Source organism: Diceros bicornis, chromosome 10 (genome assembly GCF_020826845.1).
Source record: "Diceros bicornis minor isolate mBicDic1 chromosome 10, mDicBic1.mat.cur, whole genome shotgun sequence".
NCBI classification, from domain to species: Eukaryota; Metazoa; Chordata; class Mammalia; order Perissodactyla; family Rhinocerotidae; genus Diceros; species Diceros bicornis.
In genome coordinates this window covers 45101136-45124185 of record NC_080749.1, presented here as the reverse complement: position 1 = coordinate 45124185, position 23050 = coordinate 45101136, and the positions used below count along the sequence as shown (strand labels likewise).

At 36.2% G+C, this 23050-nt stretch overlaps 1 protein-coding gene across 7 annotated transcripts in view; it reads left to right on the top strand.

The window, feature by feature from the left end:
• Window positions 1-23050, top strand: part of KCNH7 (potassium voltage-gated channel subfamily H member 7) — a 781612-nt gene that overhangs the window by 346872 nt on the left and 411690 nt on the right. The window lies entirely within an intron of this gene.

Genomic DNA, 23050 nt, shown 5'->3' with positions numbered 1-23050 from the left:
AGATTTTTTTTAAGTAAGGAAAGCAAACCAAGAATATTGGCCATTACCAAAAAACAAAAGATAACAAGTGTTGGCAAGGATGTGGAGAAATTGGAACTCTTGTACACTGTTGGTGGGAATGTAAAATGGTGCAGCCACTATAGAAAACAGTATGGAGGTTCCTCAAAAAATTAAAGACAGAACTACATATCATCCAGCAATCCCATTTCTTGATATTTACCCAAAAGATTGAAATCAAGATCTCGAAGAGATATTTGAATTCCTATGATCATTGCAGCATTATTCAAATTGCCAAGATGTGGAAAACCTAAATGGCTGTCAACAGATGAATGGATAAAGAAAATGTGGTATATACATACAGTGAAATATTATTCAGCCGTTAAAAAGAAGGAAATCCTGCAATACACGACAACATAACTTGAGGAAATTATGCTAAGTGAAATAAGCCAGTCACAGAAAGGCAAATACTGCATGATTCCACTTATATGTGATATATAAAATAGTCAAACTCATAGAAACAGAGAGTAGAATGGTGGATGCCAGTAGCTGGAGGTGGGGGGGTAGAAGAAGATGAGGAGTTGCTATTTAATGGGTGTAAAATTTCAGTTATGCAAGATGAATAAGTTCTAAAGATCTGCTGTACAACATCATGCCGATAGTTAACAATGCTGTCTTTTACACTTAAAATTTTTTATGAGGACAGATCTCATATTAAATGTTCTTACTACCATTAAAAAAAAGAATATATCAATATTAATTTTAAATGGCTAGAGTTGTCTACAAGTGTTGCCCAATAAGTAGCAGATCCAAGATGCATGGCCTGTGTGATGAAACAGCATATCTGGTCTCCCACAGCAACTTTATAAACAGAATTACTGTTTATATGTCTACCGCCATTATTGAATTACTAGCTCTTTATGAGTGGGGACCACTTTCCATTCACAGTGTAGTGCTTGGCACATATTAAGCACTTGATAAGGAAAAAAACAGTGTAAAGATTGTTCTAGCTCTTCCACCAGCACATTCTATGGGGTGTTTTTCTATTTTTGAATCTTAAAAATGATATCATTTTAAGACAATATTTTAAGAAGCATTTTGAAAGAAGGATTTATTCATACTGCCTATTTTTTTTTTTTAGGAAATGACAGAACCAAATGCAACATAAGAAGTTCAATATATATTGTTGATTATTTTCGTTTGAGCCAAAATTTCAACTACTATTCATTTGGACTAGATCTGTCATTATATTCCTATACTAGGGAAACACAAAATTTTTCGAAATGAATCCTAGAAGGTTGTTCAAGATTCTCTCAGGCAATATGTAGAAAGTACAATGAAGACTTCGAAATATCCATGTATAATTTTCTAAAATTCATGTGTGTCTCTTGAAGAATCTTACTATATTTATACCAATTATAACGCAAATGAAAACTTTGGCAAAAATTAGCTTGTTTGAAATTTTTTTCAAAAGTGTTAGCTCCACAATACTTTCTTTAGCAATTCTCTGGGACAGCAAATTCACAGGGAAAAAAAGATGTAAACTTTAAAAAGCCTTAGGGCTAACCATTTTCATTTTCTTGTTAAAATAGTCTGTTTCTAGGAAGGAAGTTTCTGCTAAGAAAAATAGAAATGTGCTATAAACTATATTTACATTCATATATAGTGTATATGGGGGCACAAGGGGACAAAGCTTTTTCATACTGAAAACTGATAAATTTATATTTCTTTAGAGATTGCTTGAACTCACATTATAAATGGTATTATTATTCTTGTCATTATTCACAGTTTTCTTTTTTCTATCACATAGGAAAAAAGATCGGAATTAGCCTCCCTTTTAATTCAGAAATGGGCCACTATAGACCACTAATACAAAAATTCAATCTTCCAGTTCCTTAATGTTATACACTTGATTACTTTGCCTAAATTCATACTATCTCCCTCTAACCTTTGCTGAATTTCCAGAGAGAACTTGGCCTGCATGTCTAGTTATCAGCCTGAGTGTAGTCAGGCCCTGCTTTAGGCAAAATGGTGAACTTGCTTCTGGTGCACATGGCTCTCCCAAGGACGCCCTGCGGGTCAGAGCTGCCCACCATGCTGTCACATTTAAGATCTGCATAGACAGTCTCATCCCCATCCTTCAACACATACATCACACATCAGGAGTTTGCAAACCATGGCCCATGGGCTAGAAATTATCCAGAGATTCCTTCAGTTTTCTTTCATTTTGTTCTTGATGTTTCACTTGAATGCCCTTGTGTCTGTTCTGATATAGCCCTAGTCCAAACAGTCCTTGTTTTCACATCCAGCCCAGTACACTCATTTATAATAGTCACTTGGCCCCTGAAAATATGCTAGTTCTTCATCCCCATGATAGCTCTTACTTTCTGCTGAGTAATGCTAGACTTCTCTGTTCAAATAAGAAATGTTAATATCCTAATAACTACTAATGAGTGGATCAATTCTCTTAGGTAAATTGTGTGTTTTCCAGCAAGAATCACCAATGTCATAATCTAGGGATACCGAATAGATTATTGACTCGTTGGCTTGACAAAGCATCATGTTGAGAAGATCTGACACCAAATTCAAGTTCATAGCAAAAGACTACAGTTATTGGTGGCCACAGGCTGTCAGAGATTAGGGTTTATCAAACTTCTATAGTTCCAATAGTTGAGAATTTACAATATAATGCCTTATAATTATGTACTTGCCATATTACCCTATCATCCTTCAACTAGATTGTAATCCAACTAGGTGGGTATGCATCCTAAATATTTACATATCCTTATGGCACCTATCACAGAGCTTTAGACATGGAAGGCTACCTGTTTAACTAGAATGAAATTAAGCCAGTTCAGAGGAGGAGATGTTTTCTGACCCTCTATCTCCTGCTGCAACTTTACATACAAAGGGATTCAAAATTTTAAAATAAAACATGGTTAAGTAAAACACAGGTTTTTAAAAAAGTCCCGAGTGATGATTATCAAACAAACATGAACACAGCTTATTTTATTGAAGTTACAGCTCTCTTACAGACACCCTACAGTTACTAGTGCTTGGGAACGGTGGCTTATTAAATGTTCGCATAGGCGTTACGCTAAGCAGTAATACCTGTCCTCAGAAATATTATCCTGATAATAAGAGATGTGAAATACTATCATGTATTTTACATTATCTAAGACAAGCTGGATAGTGTATGACCATAGGTCAGTTGTATTACATGGATTACTTGAGGAGAAAACTTCTAAACTTACTATCATTAGGAATTACTTGAGCCCACTAAGCTCACCTGAGGCAAATGTTGAGCATCTCACTGGACAAAACATTGCAATCCCAGTGGACTCTGGTTCACTGGATACCAATGGACAGTAGTTCTTCTTGTGAAACAGTGTTGGCTTACAACCTACTATGTGCTGGGCTCTGTTTTGGCATCTTATGCACATTATCACATTCAATCTTCTCAAGAACCCTTTGAGGGGCTTATACCAGATTGTTATACCCATTTTACAGATAAGAAAACTAAGACTTAAAAAGATTAAATAACTTGCCCAATGTTGTGAAGCTGATCAGTGGCAGAAATGAGGTTCAGACCCAGGCCTCTCTGATTCCAGTGCCCATGCTCTTTCTTTGTTTTTAGTCATGGTGTACATAAACAACTTTTCATTTAAGCTAAACATAGGTGGTGTTGGTATGGAATGAATTTATTCTAGAATTTCAACTTTCCTGTTTGTTCCTTGAGCCTGATTGTGCTTGTCTTCAGATTTATTTTTTGAGGCAGCATTCTTACTCTGCGCTCTTCTTTGTTTCCTTTTTTTACACCTCTTTCTTTCACTTCACAGAAATAAAATAGCCAACATCTGTCTGTGATTCTGTGCGCAGACGACGTCCATAACCCTGTGCTCTTAGACTTGCTCACAGAAATGACCCAGGATATTCTCCTTTCTCACTGTAGAACGGAACCAGTCAGAGCAAAGTGTTCACAATTATTATCTTAAATTGTTTATGAATCCCACAGATGTACATATCTGTTCTAGGTACATCTCAAGATAAGATGAAGAGAAATTGTTCCCTATTCTACAGAGAAGGTTTCATGAGCCCTCAGTGTCAGAATCTAAATGCAGGTAAATAGCTCCTTTACAACTTCTTTGACATTCTTCTCATTTGCTAGATTTGGAATCATATATTCTCAGAGATAATAGTGAATGTCCAAGTGTGGGTCATGGGTCCTGAAGATAGGACTCAAGAGCTGCTAGGAACCAATGGTGGGAGTTGCCCTCAGGATAGACTTCACCCTACTTTAACCAAATGAGCACCGTCTAAGTGGGATGTCCTTTCAAAAAAGGGGTGTTCCTAGAATAAAAAAAAAAAATTTGAACCACACCAGTATAGTCTAGATTCCTCATAATTGTTGCTGCTCCTTCCTTCTCTACTCTTCTCTCTCCCTCTTCACTACCAAACTCTCCTAAAAGTATAAAGTTTTAAAGAATTTTATTCCAATTTATCCACTAAATTTCATGATGATAAAAAAGATTTTAATAGAAAGTAATTGTATTATCTAATTACTGAATCATATATCATTAAATCATTAAGGCTGCAAGGCAAACCTTAATCTAAAACTAATTAATGAGTCCCTTTGTATCTATGAAATGAATTAACTGTCCAAGAATATAGATTTTGTGGTTACTTATTCATTTTAATGATATTAAAAACTAAAGCATGTTCTTAATTACTGACTAACGGGGCAAAATAGTTAAGAGTGCAATGAATAGCTTAAAAAGAAAAAATACATAGTGTAATTTCACTAACTCATATGCATTAAGGTCATGAATCAGAACTTTTAAAGCTATTAAAACTGAAGGATATCAAGGAATAAAATTAATGTGTTTCTATACATATTAATAAGGTCATTTTTCCACGTCAAATTCTTCTAGGACCTAAACCATGTTATAGTTTGAAGTTAGGCTTTTTTGGAAGGCATTATCACATATTAATAACAGAAACACATAAGTGGTACAATAAAAATTGGTTTGGTAAGCCTAATTAGCATGATGACTTCAGGCAATTCATTCAAATAAGACCTCTTTGAGACTCTCTTTTCACATATAGGCAATAGAAGTACGCTTAAGAGTATAAGTGTATTGAAGAATATATGTATGGAAGAAACAGAGTAACTGTCATAAAGACAGTGGTTGTTAAATACTTGTGGAGATTACTCTGGCAGTTAGTATGTGAGTACCACAGTGAATATATGGAAGCTATAGCTCTAACCTTTCATGCAGTATTCCTCAGGATCTTTTTCTAGCCCATTGCTTATTGGAGTTGTGTTTGAGAAAGGGAAAGATGATGCTATCTGCAGTATACCTGTTGCTCATGGGCAAGAACAGGGAGTGGTTTTGCATGCAGACATCAGGTGTATGAGTTAGTCCCTGGCACATAAGTAATAATTCCTTCCTTCCTTCCTTCCTTCTTTCCTTCCTTCCTCCCTTCCTTCCTTCCTTCCTTCCTCCTTTCCTTCCTTCCTTTCCTCCATCTACTAGCTAGCTAGCTATACATTTATCTATCTTTCTTTCTTTATTTTACCATAGAATTTTCATCTAGTATGAAGACTAAATTTTTTTTTTCTTTTTTTTTTTTTTTTTTTTTTTTTTTTTGTGAGGAGATCAGCCCTGAGCTAACATCCGCCAATCCTCCTCTTTTTTCGCTGAGGAAGACGGCCCTGGGCTAACATCGGTGCCCATCTTCCTCCACTTTATATGGGATGCCGCCACAGCATGGCTTACCAAGCAGTGCGTCGGTGCGCGCCCGGGATCCGAACCAGCGAACCCCGGGCCGCCGCGGCGGAGCGCGCGCACTTAACCGCTTGCGCCACCGGGCCGGCCCCAAGACTAAATTTTTTTAAAGTTATGGAAATATTCCTGCACAATTCTGAGATAAGAAACAAGTAACTTTAAATCATTCAGCTTAAAAAGTTGAACATCTAGTGGCCAGCCTGGTGGCACAAGCGGTTAAGTGCGCGCGTTCCGCTGCTGCGGCCCGGGGTTCGCCGGCTCGGATCCCGGGCGCGCACCGATGCACTGCTTGGCGAGCCATGCTATGGCGGTGTCCCATATAAAGTGGAGGAAGATGGGCACAAATGTTAGCCCAGGGCCAGTCTTCCTCAGCAAAAAAAGAGGAGGATTGGTAGATGTTAGCACAGGGCTGATCTCCTCACAAAAAAAAAAAAAAAAAAGTTGAACATCTAGATAATTCTCAAAATTAACATACTTCATGTTTGGTAAATTCAAGTGCACTTATGTTGTCCAGTAGCTTATATTCAGAATGTTTGCTTAAAATGAAAACATAATTCAAAAATACTTTATTTTAAATACACTTAAAATTTTTAAAACATTTTCAAAGACATTATACCAATATTTATTCAAACAAGCTATAAAACCATGTGGGTTTTTAAACTCGTTTTGTTCTTAATAGAAGTATGAGAGCTCTGAAGCCACACTACCAGGGTCTAAATTTTGGCTCTGTGACTTCCTCCTTGGATGCCCTTGGGCAGGTGACTTCTCTCTGTGCCTATTTCCTCATCTATAGAATGGAGGTAAGAGGCACCTACCTGATGGAGTTGTAATAAAGTGGAGTTGATATATGTCAAGCTCACAGAACAGAGCCTGGTACACAGTGAGTACTCTGTGAATATTGACTCATATCACTAGTTTTAATAGAGGTTGTCAGAACCATTAAAAGGGGGAGTTTATTAAATGATTAGAAAATTAACAGTCCAATAAAAGTGCTGCAGTCATAACTCAGTGCCCACTCTCAGTGGGTTCTAAGTAGCACTGGTCTCAATTCTTTCCTGAGAAAGTTGTCCCCCGAACCCCAAACAACCCAATCAAAAACAACTACAAAAACAAAAATACTACCCACTCCCCCACACACACAAAAAAATCTTTGCGCATGCACTCTGAATGGGGAATAGTGATGGAAGCCAGAAAAAATGAAAATCCAAACACAGAAAGGCTTCCTTTTTAACACACTCACTTGAATGTCTAAGGCAAGTTAGATTTAAGTGATTGCAAAAAACTCCGATGAAGAAAGTCATGATATCTAACTAACAGCAAATTATGATCTTAAATCAATAAATCAGTGAAATGTTGAAAAACTTTTGATATAAAATGCTAAGTGGTGGTAATATACTAAAAATCACCATACTAAGCAAGATCTATAATGATATAATAGGTTAAAAGAAAAGTCAGGGTTTTATTAAAGTGTTATATTTAAGGCCATCAATCTTAAGCACAGACATTGCTAACCGGTGTATTTATCTCCAGCTAATGTGATTCATAGCAGTTAAAAAGACTGATGTCTGTTGGTTTATGCTATTTCATGACAAGCTAATATTTTCTTTCAAAAGTGAGATATATGTATAGATGACAACATTTTAGGTAGATTTTAAAAAATAAAATTAGGAAATAATACAGACTCTTTGCATAGCAGGGCCCATCCTTGTTGGGCCCATACCAGCTGTTACTGGCAGATTGTGAGCAGGAGTTGGAAGAGGTCTAGGAGACAATGACTTTCTCCTGAACAACATCACCATTCCTCCCCTCGTGGGCTGGTCATAATGCTGTGCAGATTAACCTGCAGTTAAAAAGCATTATACTCCACTGGTCCAGACTTAACTTTATTCCAAATTAAAAGCTTCTGAAATATTACTGTGGATAACATGGGATAATTTTGTCAAAGATTCCTTTTTCCCTTAAGTGTTTGCTGAAATTTTCCAAAACAATAATGTATGCCAACTAGTGCTGTCTTCTGAGATCTTTAGGAGATGAAGGGAATTTAACGTTTGTTGACTATCTGACTGCATTTGACCCTCACTGTAATCCTAGGGGTAAGGCGATCTGCCTGCTATTTTTGTGGATGAGGACAATGAAGCTTAGAGAGTCATTTGCCCAATGTTGCCAAGTTTCCAAGGGGTGGATCTGGAGTCTTCTGGCTTAAGCTCTTTCCACTACTTGACAGAATTAGGAAGAAATATAAATAAAATTTAACACAAAACCACTCAAATAGAAGTAATTCTTCAGTGCTCATGTCAGTAGCTATATAATTGATGATAAGAGAATTAACATATCTCTGGTAAGAGTTAAATGAGAAATAAATAAAATATTGGGACCAGTATTATTATTTCCATACTAACATTACAGAGATTGAAGGAAGGAACACTAGTCAGTAGTCAATATTCCAGGGTCCACACAATAAATCTGCTATTCACTGGAGCTAAGAACACGGAAAAATTCTTTAATCTCTCAGAGCCTCCATATTCTGTAAAATCAGCCCACAGGATGGTGAGGAGGATTAAATAAAACAATGTGATAGAGAATCTCTAATATATATTAGCTCAATAAATTGTTGTTGACTTTGGATCTATAGTATTGAAGACCGTAAATCTTTTATATTTTAATCTTTAATTTGCTGAAGACTTCCACTGCTCTTCTACAGGCAGTCTGCATTTCGCAAAATCCAAATACTGGATTGTAGAAACAACATAAATTCAGATTAAATGGAAGTTTTGCTTGAATAAAAATCAAGAGAATCTCTCAAAACTTGTTTTTTTCCAGAGGATATCTGCGTATCTTTTACTCCAACACACCAGTTATTACCTCTTTGAGCTGCAACTAGAATGCACTCAATACATTTAGAAAGGAGTAACTCTGAAGTCTGGAACCACTGATAAAAAAATCAGACATTCATTTACATTTCAAACTGAAACATGCAGAAAGATTCTCTTTAATGTGGGTATCTTATGTTCAAGGTTGTGGTATTAAAGTAGAGAAACTTTGCTGAGTTTTAATGACAACACTCTTTTGTATTCATCATCTTAGAGATGTCACCTTTAGGGGATACAGCTAAAAGGATTGGTAAAATAAATTTAAAAGAGGATATTTATTTAATCTAGTCTCACGTTGTCTTTCCTTCAGAGTGTTTGCTGGGGCATCAGACTGGCAAATACATATCTGTCAACATCTGCTCTCATTTTCCAAATTGACAGCATTAGGAAGCAGAAGTTGGGATTAAATATTATTCTTAAACCTTGGATCAGGCTATAAAACCACATTCCGTCTGCTACAGAAAAGCCTTGCTGAAAACATCTCAAAACATTGTTGGCCTGAGCCAAACACGTCCTGCAAGGGACTTAACTTTATTTTACAATTTCCCAAAACTTGCCAATATTTGCTAAGTTTATCAAATGTTAAAGCAAATGGCCAGCTTTCTGTAAATGGACTGGATCAGGCAAGTCCAGGTAGGGGAGCAGAGTTGCTAATGAATATTATAGGGTAAGGAATTTATTATAGAAATTAGAACTTACACAGTTGTGAAAGGAGCTGTGGAAGTGAAGGTCAGAAATAATAGTTGGAGCATCAGAGAAGCAATCAGTCTAAGAAACCACACACTTCCAGCTACCAGGTTGGACTGCCAAGGGGAAGCTTGTGTGGGAGTCTGCAGGCAGCTGTTGCCTTTGATAAGTTACCACCTCTGTGGTTCCATAGTGGAGCACCTGGTGGTGGCCCTGGCCACTGTGGGGTAACAAGATCAGCAGCCAGGAAGATGCTAGATGCAGAGTGGGGGAAAGTTAGGATGGGCTGGAACCCGCCAGGTACCTCTGCACCTGTCTATCACAGCATCTGGCCATGATGCCTCTCATGGAGGAGTGACTACCGGACTCCTCCAATTTCACCTCCCAAATCTCACACACGCTCCCCTTTTGGTCACCTATAGTTGACAATCATAGAAGGAAGAGGGTTTGGGAAACATAGTTTCCAGCTTACCCAGATACAAGCCATCACATGCTCGTATGTGGATGCCCGTTCCTTTGCTGGCCTTGGTGAGGGTCATTCAGTCTCCGTTTGAGGCTGACTGGGTTCCATGCTCAGAAAAATGCAAGAGAAACACACTTGGAATCATTGCTTTTCTTACTACTTGGGTGTTTTCTTCGCTAAACCTCTCCAGAGGCTTTCTGATTTTTCCTCAATGGTAAAGCCAAAGCCCTTACGATGACCTAAGAGGTTTTGAAAATTGGATTCCTCATGTCCTCTCTGATCTTATCTCCCAGGCTTTTCTCTCCTCTTCCCTCAGCTCCAGCCACCCTGTCCCCTCATGTTTCCTTGGAAATGTCAGACGTGCTCCTGCCTTCGTGCCTCTGCATTTGCTGTTCCCAGAATGCTTTTCTCCAAAATATCCACATAAATTATTCCATCACCTTTTTCTAGTCTTTCTTCAAATATCAACTTCTCAGAAAAGCCTTTCATGACTCATTTATTTAAAACTGTACCCCTGACTCCCTATTTATCTTTTCTGATTTATTTTTCTCCATTGTCTTTTTCATCACCTAATAGACTATATATACTCCACATGTGTTTTGTGTGCTATCTTTTCTCCCACACTGAAATGTAAGCTCCATGAGGGCAGGAATTTTTGTCACTTTTGTTTATTGCTGTGCCTGGCACATGATGAACGAGTAAGCCAGTAGTAACCCCACAAGTATTTGTTAAATATATTCAATGAAATGATCAGAGTCACAAAATTTTGTGGTCTTTCCATAAGGATTGTGCATGGGTTTTGTGTTATGAATGCAAGGAGTAATTTTAAGTGCCATATTTCAAAATTAATAACAATAGAAAAATCTAAATTCCAGTTAGTTTTTCATTCTGACTTTCATCTCACTGATGAAACTTCCCATATAAGGAATATTTGTTCAATTTACCTAGCTATCTAAATTTCTACCTTTGCAGGGTTCTTATACAGGCAGTCACAAAAGGAAATTTTCCCAGCAATAGTAAGAATTTGCTCTCCTCTTGAAGCCCTGGTTTGCTCACTTTTCTAACTGATCCGCATGAAATCTTAAAGACTTGAGATTAGAAACTTAAGGGAAGGACAGTTCAAGACCAAGTGTCTAGATTTGCCTGTTGATTTCTTAAATTTGACTGTGTAGCCACTAATATTTAAGGACCCCATGCTCAAAAAGTGCTTTTAAAAAACATATATAGCTAGCTCTTAAAACATCTATTGCACCACAGCTCTCTTTTCTTCACTACTCTTTTCCTTCTTTTTTGTCACTTTCAATCCAGTTTTTATCTTCCTCATTCTCTTCTGCCACATTTAGCTGTTTCCATTCTCCTATGTCATGAGAGTGTGCATAAATAATGTTGAGAGTTAATAAATGTATGGATTTACTTAATAAATATAGAGACAATAAATATGTGAATTAATATTAATAAACAACTCCAATTCAGTCTCTTGCCTTACCTCTTACTGCAGCCTAACATTGTAAAATTTTTTTATTTTCCTAAGCCTCCTCTGTTTAAATAATGATAGATAATAATTGATCCTATCTTTATGAGGATTAGATGAGTAATAGACATAAAGCATTTAGCACAATGCCGAAGACATAGCACATATTACATCCGTGCTACTGTCAATATTATTCATAAATAATTTAGTTATTATAAATTATTAATAAATTTATAAATGTGAAGATATACCTTGTATATAATACTTCATCTCTCTGTATCCTCAGGTATAAAATGAGAATATTAAACTAGAGTATCTTTAACTTCCTTTCCAGCTATAAAATTCTGAGTCTATAATACACAGATTATGTGTATAATGGGCACGTTTGGATATATGAACATATGATATACTCTCTAATGAATTATCTCTTAAATTAATTAAACAATGATGGTAAAGAAATATATAACATCATAATACCAGTTTATTACAGTCATTATACATGACTAATAGGTATTCTAACAGCTATTTCTTTTGAAAAGGAATCAAATCATATGAAATCGAGGCAGTACACTTTTTAAATTTTGTAACTGTAAGGTTTTTAGTTAATAATTAGTTGAAATAATATCTTCTGCAGGAAATCCCATCCTTACAAATATATTCTGTCCCAAAAGTTGTATGTCAATTGTTTGGAACTCCAAAACCTTTTACACAGACATAAGGTTAGAAATAGAGACCATGTGTCCCCATGCTTGAGAAAAAGTTAGTTGAATTAGTATAAGAGTGTAGATAAATGTGGTTTTTCAGAGTCTGAAAGTTGTGTTTGGACATTGTCACAGAACTTAGGGTACTAGTTTTTATCTTTATTCCATCTCAAAGTGTTAATATTTTCTGCCCTTACTGTTAGGACTCAGTGATTCTATTTCTAGGTGTTCATTGTACAGCTGCCCTAGCACTGGTACAATGCATAGTTTTTTGTGGTAGCAAAAGATTAGGAAAAAAACTAAAAATCTTTCCATGGAGAACTTGTTACATAAATAAGGCACAACTATACAGTGAAATACTATGCAGCCCTTAAAAAGGAGGAGACAGCTCTTTGTGTATTTATATGAAAACATCACTAAGATATGTTTTTGTGGAAATAGAACAAGGCACAGAAAGGTCTGAATAATAAGCTGATTTTTGTGGAGGAAAATAATATTTCTGTGTATATGTCTGTGGAGGACTACTGTTATTATCTCTAAGGAAAGAAATTACTTTTCTGGAAACAAGGAAGTGAGATAGGGAGACATTTTTGCTGTTCTTTATCAAAATGAATTCATAAACACATAGTTTAACTTTGTATTTTGCAGCTCCTTGGATACATTTATACCACTAGCACTCTTGATGTGCTAATCAACCATACATCAGAAGGTTTTGTTTAAACTCAAAATTGCAATAGAAGGAAGGAAAAAATAGACATACACCTTGAGGAAATGGAGGCAATGGAGAAGGGAAGAGGAAGAGGGTTTAGAACAATGTACAAGTACATTGAGAAAGAGATTGTTTATGGTGCAATTAATTAAGATGTAGAAAGGAAGGAAAGAGGAAAACAGTGAGACTGGACTGTGCAGAATTTCTCTGAGAAGGAAGAAGAGATGGTGGGGGAACATGGTTGGTTCAGACAGTTTTCTGCCACCAGGTGGCATTATCAACTCAAGACAGTTTGGATGCTATGGGTTAGTACGGGTTACTATGCGTTAATGGGTTAGTAGAGGGAGGGTCAAAATGAAATGGCTTTTGGATTAAGAAGTGGAAAGCAGTGTATGAGCAACCATTCAAAATTTATTATAGCAAGAAATACACATGTAACAACTCAGTTCTTACAGTGATAGTGCTTCTTAGGAAAAACAATTACATTATGTGTGTGTATATAAAACTATTAGTTAAAGCTTGCTTAAAAGCTATTGTTTTCCTTAACATTAACATTCATATTATGGCTTTTGAAAAAAGTATTTTTCTCCACAAATTTTGTCAGCAAAATGAAACAAAGTGAATCATATACTAAAACAGAGTTGATATAATTAATGAAGATGGCAACAGAGTTTTTGAGTTGTACTAAAATTTGGATTGAATGACCCAGGAAGCTATACCCTCCAGAAAAAGAAAAATATATTTCACTTCTGTCCTATAAGATGTCAGGTTCAATGAGTCAATAATTGACTGAGTAGTAAATGCACATAACTCAATGGATAAGTTTACTATAGTGGACACATGGGTCATACCTATTTCAGAATATCATGTTAGGCAGTGATGTTTGATAGTGCATGTATTAGTCTGAAAAGTGAATATCTAAAATATCAGTTTTACAATGAGGTAAATGTGAATTTTACCCATATATTCTCCATCAACTCCATTTACATGATTTAATAATTTTGAAAGAAGTATTTTAGATCATGTTATAAAATACATATATATACTTTCATTTTTGGTGAGGAAGATTAGCCATAAGCTAACATCTGTTGCCAATCCTCCTCTTTTTGTTGAGGAAGATTGACCCTGGGCTAACACCCATGCCCATCTTCCTCTACTTCATATGTGGGATGCCTGCCACAGCATGGCTTGATAAGTAGTGTGTAGGTCCATGCCCGGGATCCAAACCTGCGAAACCCGAGCTGCCGAAGAGGAGCACACAAACTTAACCACTATGCCACCGGGCCGGCCCCCATAAAATATATTTTTGATATTTATTCCATGTAGGGAAGAACCTTGTGAGATTATTTATCTAAGAATATTTCCTGGTTATCTGCCCAGTGTCAAGTTCTGTGCATGCACTGATAACAAGATAATGAAAAAATATACACAGTCCCCATCTTCATGGTATATAATGATGAAAAAGTAAAGAATTTGGAGTTAGACCTAACTGGTATCTCAGCATGTTGCTTGTTGATCAGGTAATGCTGATCTAATTAATTAGCTTCTCTAATTGTCCATTTATTTTAAAAATATTTATGGAGAATCTCCCATGTGCCCACTGTAGTTTAAGGTGCTGGGCAAACAGGAGTGAATAAAACAGATAAGAATCTTTGACATTAAGGAACTTACATATCAGTTTCCTCATCAGATAAATAACATAATAATAATCTCATTGCAATAAAGATTGAATGAAAAATTGTACGTATAGAGCACTGAGATCAGTTCTAGGAAACAAATTGGCTCCCAATAAAGAGCAATTCTCTTCTCCTTTGATTAGTGGGTCTTTAGATATTTTTTTCTGCAAAGCCTCCTTTTGTGGGAAGAGAGGGTCTCTGTCTTTCCAGTCTTCGTATTCACACTAGGAACTCAATCAAAGTTTATTGAACTGTTATTACTTGGAGAAGTTGTAAGAAATAATACTGGAAATCTAGGCAAGGCACAGAACTTATCTGACAAACTAAGGAGCCTGAGTTCTGTTCTGTAAGCAGTGAGGAACCACTGAAGTGTTTGAATCCAAGATGTTAGGAGTTCAGATTTACAATTTAGAACAATAACTATGGCAGCAGTTAAAGTCGAGGGAGAAAAGAGGAGAGGCATGGAAGAAGTTAGCCGTCTGGGAAAAAAAAAGACCGGCCCATGACTGGAATAGTTTTTGTACTTAGTGTTCTGGCAGTGGGTGATTTTGTTCAGGGAGATCTTGTATAGTGAGAGGAGACGTGGGCAAAGGGCAGAACCCCAGGGATGATCAAGATGTCCATACAATCCAATTACATAAATGCTACTGAGCACATGCTGTGTGCCACATACTGTTCTAAGTGCTGCAGAAATGGTGGTGAATGGATGGTTGAGGTTTACATGTTAGTGGAGGGAGATAATAAAAAAAGAAACATAATAAAAACCGGAAGAAATATCAGATAATGACAAAGGTTATGCAGAGAGTTGAAAGAGGTGGATGTGAGAGAGTAATTGTAGGGTTCACTTGGATTAGGTGATCACAGAAGCCTCTCAGGGAGATGACGGTTGAGATCCATCTGCCAAGAAGGAGCCAGGCCTAAGAAAATCAAGAGAAAGTCCACTTTGGGCAGAAAGATATATAGGGGTGAGCAGAGAAAAGAGAGCTGGCCAAGAGGACTGAGAAAGAGCAGCCAGAGTGATAGAAGGTAAAGGAGTTTGGTCTTGCTGTCCAAGCTGAGAGAAGAAAGAGTTCAAAGAAAGAGTGGTCAACACTGTCAAATCGGAAAAATCAAGTTAAAAAAAGCCCATAAGTTATCAATTAGATTTGTTAATTGATGACTTTAGTGAGAGGAAAGAAGAGAGAGAACTAACATTTATTATCACTTGCAATGTATACGTAGCTGGGTTAAATTACATTTTATGTAACTGTTTATTTCAATCTTCACAACAGCAATAATATTACTATATTCACAATGCAGATGAAAGGACCTAGAATCAGAGAAGTTAAATATATTGCTCAAGGTCAAGCAGCTAATAAGCTGGTATATGAACCCAGTTCTGTTTAACTACAAAACTCTAAGTATCTCCAACATGAGTGGTGGAGAAAGAAGCAGGATTGCAGGATGCAGTTTAGAAAGGTGGAGATTAGGACAGAAAGGAAGTGAATGTTTTATGTACATAATACTTTCATGAAATTTGACTCTGAAAGAAAGGCTATGGAGTAGGGGCAATGAGCTATTTGACTTTCTAGATTAAATGTTTCATTAACAAATAATATTTGAGATAGAAATAAAACTATAAAAGGCCCTGAAGAACAAGAGAAAGTTCTTATTTTTATTTTATCCTGTATCGGCGGTTGATAAACTATAGTCTGTGAACCAAATCCAGCCTACTGTCTGTTTTTCTAAGTAAAGTTTTATTGGAACATGGCCACAGTCATCCATTGACACACTGTCGATGGCTGCTTTTGCACTACATTGATGGAGTTGAGTGATTGAAACAGAGATTGCACGGCCCACATACCCTAAAATATTTCCTTTCTGGCTGTTTATAGAAAAAGTTTACTTACCCTAATCCCATAGGGAAAAAGTAGAGTCGTTGAAAGTTGTTTGAAAAATGAAATGGGTTATGTGGAACATATAAAATGGTTTATGTATGAACAAGATTAATGCGATTATTGATGTAGGATGAATTTGTAGGAAAATATGGTACTATTTCAGGAAAGAAGTTTCGAGAACCTCACCAAGGTGGGAATGGGCAGAAAAGGATAGATGTGGACTTGGGAGCTGATGGAATGTGGGAGTTGGAGAACATTGAGGGCTGACCTAAAGAGCCTGGGTGAATGAATGCGGAAACAGGCAAGTTAAGAAAGGAAAACAGTACAGGGGAAGATGCAGAATTATATTTTAGAAATGTGTAATGCAATAAATGTAGCATGGTGAAAAGAACATAGAATTCAGACCCAAGAGACCTGGGTTTGAGTCCTAGCTCTCCCAATTGTGCACGTGTAACATTGGGAAAATAAACTTTCCCAGCCTGTTTCCTTATATGTAAAATAATAATAATGTTGTCTGCCTTCCAGGGTTTTGGTGAGGTCAAAATGAGACGCCATGTACTTAGCATTGTGCTTGGGACATACTAGGTAATTGTAATGATAATAAGCTATTGTTATTATTGTCCATAAAGTTGTTATATTTCAAAATACCATAGAAATTAGGCCATCATTACAAGTATTATATTACATTAAAGTAGATTTAATTTTCATTTTTGTCAAAAGTGAACCTTTAGTTTGACTTTGGCCTATTTCTTCTTCTTATTCAATCATCGTTTTTTATATTTCCTCAATAGACAGACAATTCCTCATGTACAAGCTCAGGTAGGAAGCTTTCTAGCATAACGTCAATTTCCTTGGCACTGAAGAATAAATTAAAATGATTCATTAGCATTACAAAATTATTTATTGTAATTGGTATCATTTTAATAGAATTATATGATGTGATCAGATTATTCTCTTCTGAAAAATTAGTATTCCAATTTCACATTTATTTTTATTTTTAATAAGTGCTTCAACTTCACTATTTGCCTTTCGATAGCTATCCCAGGACATAATTAGATTCACATAGTTACCTACCTAGTCACCCAAGAATTCCTCTAGGCAAATTTTTCCTCTCTTTGCCATTCTAATCCTTACAGATCATTCTATATGGTTTTTATATATTATCCACCAATCAAATGACAAAATCAAAGTTAAATAAAGCAAAAGAACTCTTTTTTATGTAAATGTCAATGAAGAGGTCTTGTGCATACGCGAATGGTCATAATTACAGTTTAAAGACTTGGGAAATATTGTACAGACACAGAGCTTCCCCAGCCCCCACCCCCCACCACATATAATCAGTTTTAGCTATCAAATTTTTAGGAAGTAAAAAGGAAAGCCTTTTCTTCTCTACTTGATTTAGAAACTAATTGAGAATTAGATGCAAGAGTCTAATAGCTGGGTCAATTTTATTACTGATGAAAACTAGGTGTGCCTAGTTTAGCTTAGATGCAAGTAAATGGACCTTATAATACTTCTTATTAAATTGAACTTGAGCATTGCCACTTAAAGAGAGGGGTGAAAGGCCAAGGGTTTCAATGTAGCAAAAGTTTCTCCACCTGGAAACATTAAGAGTAGGGAATAAATATTTACCTATAACATCAGTTTGTTCTTAGAACTCTTCCTTATAATTAGACATATGTGAGTAGAAGAGTAGAAGGCTAAACGCCCCCAGGTTATTCTGAAGCGAAGGAATGCAGTGTTTATCCCAATCCATTTTGATATCAAGTTTCCCTCAAAATCTTATTATTATTTTTTTTAATTTTTTGTTTATTGCAGTAACATTGGTTTATAACATTGCAAAAGTTTCAGGTGTACATCATTGTACTTCTATTTCTGCATAATTTACATCATGTTCACCACCAAAATACTAATTACAACCCATCACTACACACATGTACCGAATTATCCCTTTCACCCTCCTCCCTCCCCCCTTCCCCTCTGGTAACCACCAATCCAATCTCTGTCCCTATGTGTTTGTTTATTGTTGTTATTATCTACTACTTAATGAAGGAAATCATACGGTATTTGACCTTCTCCCTCTGACTTATTTCACTTTGCATTATACCCTCAATGTCCATCCATGTTGTCACAAATGACTGGATTTCATCGTTTCTTATGGCTGAGTAGTATTCCATTGTGTATATATACCACAGCTTCTTTATCCATTCGTCCTTTGATGGGCACTTAGGTTGCTTCCAAGTCTTGGCTATTGTGAATAACGCTGCAATGAACACAGGGGTGCATGTACCTTTGCAAATTGGTGTTTTCAAGTTCTTTGGATAAATACCCAACAGTGGAATAGCTGGATCATAAGGTAGTTCTATCCTTGATTTTTTGAGGAATCTCCATACTGTTTTCCATAGTGGCTGGACCAGTTTGCACTCCCACCAGCAGCGTATGAGAGTTCCCTTCTCTCCACATCTTCTCCAACACATGTTGTTTCCTGTCTTGTTAATTATAGCCATTCTGACGGGCGTGAGGTGATATCTCATTGTAGTTTTGATTTGCATTTCCCTGGTAGTTAGTGATTTTGAACATCTTTTCATGTGTCTGTTGGCCATCTGTATATCTTCTTTGGAGAAATGTCTGTTCAGGTCTTTTGCCCATTTTTTAATTGGGTTGGTAGTTTTTTTGTTGTTGAGATGCATGAGTTCTTTACATATTTTGGAGATTAAGCCCTTATCAGATGTATGGTTTGCAAATATCTTCTCCCAATTGTTAGGTTGTCTTTTCGTTTTGTTGATGGTTTCCTTTGCTGTGCAGAAGCTTTTTAGTTTGATGTAGTCCCATTTGTTTATTTTTTCTATTGTTTCTCTTGCCCGGTCAGACGTGGTGTTTGAAAAGATGTTGCTAAGACCGATGTAGAAGAGCGTACTGCCTATGTTTTCTTCTAGAAGTTTCATAGTTTCAGGTCTTACATTCAAGTCTTTAATCCATTTAGAGTTAATTTTTGTGTATGGTGTAAGGTAAGGGTCTACTTTCATTTTTTTGCATGTGGCTATCCAGTTTTCCCAACACCATTTGTTGAAGAGACTTTCTTTTCCCCATTGTATGTTCTTGGCTTTTTTGTCAAAGATTAGCTGTCCATAGATGTGTGCGTTTATTTCTGGGCTTTCAATTCTATTCTATTGATCTGTGTGTCTGTTTTTGTGCCAGTACCATGCTGTTTTGGTTACTATAGCTTTGTAGTATATTTTGAAATCAGGGAGTGTGATACCTCCAGCTTTGTTCTTTTTTCTCAGGATTCCTTTAGCTATTCGGAGTCTTTTGTTGTTCCATATAAATTTTAGGATTCTTTGTTCTATTTCTGTGAAAAATGTTGTTGGAACTTTGATAGGGATTGCATTGAATCTATAGATGGCTTTAGGAAGTATGGACATCTTAACTATGTTAATTCTTCCAATCCAAGAGCACGGAATATCTTTCCATTTCTTTGTGTCTTCTTCAATTTCTTTCAGAAATGTTTTATAGTTTTCGGTGTACAGATCTTTCACCTCTTTGGTTAAGTTTATTCCTAGGTATTTTATTCTTTTTGTTGCAATTGTAAATGGGATGGTATTCTTAATTTCTCTTTCTGCTACTTCATTGTTAGTGTACAGAAATGCAACTGATTTTTGTATGTTGATTTTGTATCCTGCAACTTTACCATATTGGTTTATTACTTCTAAAAGTTTTCTGGTGGATTCTTTAGGGTTTTCTATATATAAAATCATGTCATCTGCAAATAGTGACAGTTTCACTTCTTCCTTTCCAATTTGGATCCCTTTTATTTCTTTCTCTTGCCTGATTGCTCTGGCTAGGACTTCCAATACTATGTTAAATAGGAGTGGTGACAGTGGGCATCCTTGTCTGGTTCCTGTTCTTAGAGGGATAGCTTTCAGTTTTTCACCATTGAGGATGATATTAGCTGTGGGTTTCTCATATATGGTCTTTATTATGTTGAGGTACTTTCCTTCTATACCCATTTTATTCAGAGTTTTTATCATAAATGGATGCTGTATCTTGTCAAATGCTTTCTCTGCATCTATTGAGATGATCATGTGATTTTTGTTCTTCATTTTATTAATGTGGTGTATTACGTTGATTGATTTGCAAATGTTAAACCATCCCTGCATACCTGGAATAAATCCCACTTGATCATGGTGTATAATCTTTTTAACGTATTGTTGTATGCGATTTGCTAGTATTTTGTTGAGGATTTTCGCATCGATGTTCATCAGTGATATTGGCCTGTAATTTTCTTTTTTTCTGTTGTCCTTGTCTGGTTTTGGTATCAGGGTAATGTCAGCTTCGTAGAATGAGTTAGGGAGCTTCCCTCCCTCCTCAATTTTTTGGAAGAGTTTGAGAAGGATAGGTATTAAGTCTTCTTTGAATGTTTGGTAGAATTCACCAGGGAAGCCGTCTGGTCTTGGACTTTTATTTTTGGGGAGGTTTTTGATTACTGTTTTGATCTCCTTACTGGTGATTGGTCTATTCAAATTCTCTACTTCTTCTTGATCCAGTTTTGGAAGGTTGTATGATTCTAAGAATTTATCCATTTCTTCCAGATTGTCGAATTGGTTGGCATATAGCTTTTCATAGTATTCTCTTATAATCTTTTGTATTTCTGAGGTGTCTGTTGTAACCTCTCCTCTTTCATTTCTGATTTTACTTATTTGTGCCTTCTTTCTTTTTTTCTTGGTGAGTCTAGCTAAAGGTTTGTCAATTTTGTTGATCTTTCCAAAGAACCAGTTGGTTTTATTAATTTTTTCTATTGTTTTTTTGGTCTCTATTTCATTTATTTCTGCTCTGATTTTTATTATTTCCCTTCTTCTACTGATTTTGGGCTTTGTTTGTTCTTCTTTTTCCAGTTCCTTTAGGTGCATTGTTAGATTGTTTATTTGAGATTTTTCTTGTTTGTTGAGATAGGCCTGTATCGCTATAAACTTCCCTCTTAGAACCGCTTTTGCTGTATCCCAAAAATTCTGGCATGTCGTATTTTCATTTTCATTTGTCTCCAGGTATTTTTTGATTTCTTCTTTGATTTCTTCGTTAACCCAGTCATTGTTCAGTAGCATTTTGTTTAGTCTCCATGTATTTGTGGCTTTTCTGATTTTCTTCCTATAGTTGATTTCTAGTTTCATACCGTTGTGGTCAGAAAAGATGCTTGGTATTATTTCAATCTTCTTAAATTTATGGAGACTTGTTTTGTGGCCTAATATGTGATCAATCCTGGAAAATGTTCCATGTGCATTTGAAAAGAACGTGTATTCTTCAGTTTTAGGATGGAATGCTCTGTATATATCTACTAGGTCCATCTGTTGTAGTGTGTCGTTTAAGGCCAATGTTTCCTTATTGATCTTCTGTTTGGATGATCTATCCGTTGGTGTAAGTGGAGTGTTAAAGTCCCCTACTATTATTGTGTTACTGTCTATTTCTGTTTTTATGTCTGTTAATAATTGCTTTATATATTTGGGTGCACCTACATTGGGTGCATAGATATTTACAAGTGTTACATCCTCTTGTTGGATTGTTCCCTTGATCATTATGTAATGCCCTTCTTTGTCTCTTTTTACAGTTTTTGTTTTAAAGTCTATTTTGTCTGATATGAGTACTGCTACCCCAGCTTTCTTTTCATTGTCATGTGCGTGGAGTATCTTTTTCCATCTCTTCACTTTCAGTTTGTGAGTGTCTTTAGGTCTGAAGTGTGTCTCTTGTATGCAGCATATATATGGGTCTTGTTTTTTTATCCAGTCAGCCACCCTATGCCTTTTAATTGGAGCATTTAGTCCATTGACGTTTAAAGTAGCTATTGATAAGTATGTACTTACTGCCATTTTTTAACTTTTTTTTTTTTCTCAGTGTTTTAGTAGTCCTTCTCTGTTCCTTACTTCTTCTATACAGAATTGATGGTCACTTTAGTTTGACCTCTGTCTGAAAGCTCTACTCTTTAACTCCCGTCCTCCCTCCTTTTATGTTTTTAATATCATATCTAACCTCTTTTTTGTGCATTTGTATCCATTACGTTCTAATCATGGAAATAGATAATTTTTCCTATTTGTGGTCTTCTCTTTTCCCCTTAAATCAGTCCCTTTAACATTTCTTGTAGCACTGGTTTCTTGGTGACAAACTCCTTTAATTTTTGCTTATCTGGGAAAATTTTGATCTCTCCTTCCGTTTTGAATGATAACCTTGCTGGGTAGAGTATTCTTGGCTGTAAGTTTTTTCCTTTTAGCACTTTAAATATATTGTGCCATTCTCTTCTAGCCTGTAAGGTTTCTGCTGAGAAGTCAGCTGATAGCCTTATGGGGTTTCCTTTGTACGTAACTTGACATTCTCTTGCGGCTTTTAGGATTCTCTCTTTATCTTTAATTCTGGACATTTTGATTATGATGTGTCTTGGTGTGGGCCTCTTTGGGTTTATCTTGTTTGGGGCTCTCTGTGCTTCCTGTACCTGGATGTCTGTTTCCTTCCTTAGTTAGGGAAGTTTTCATCTATTATTTCTTGAAATAGATTCTCTGCCCCCTTGTCTCGCTCTTCTCCTTCTGGGACACCTATAACACGGATGTTAGTGCGCTTGATGTTGTCCCAGAGGTCCCTTAGACTGTCCTCACTCTTTTTAATTCTTTTCTCTTTTACCTGTTCACCTTGGGTAATTTCTTCTAGTCTTTCTTCCTGCTCACAGATCCGTTCTTCTGTATCCTCTACTCTGCTTTTGAGTCCCTCTAATGAATTTTTCATTTCCAGTATTGTATTCTTCATTTCTGATTGGTTCTTTTTTATATCTTC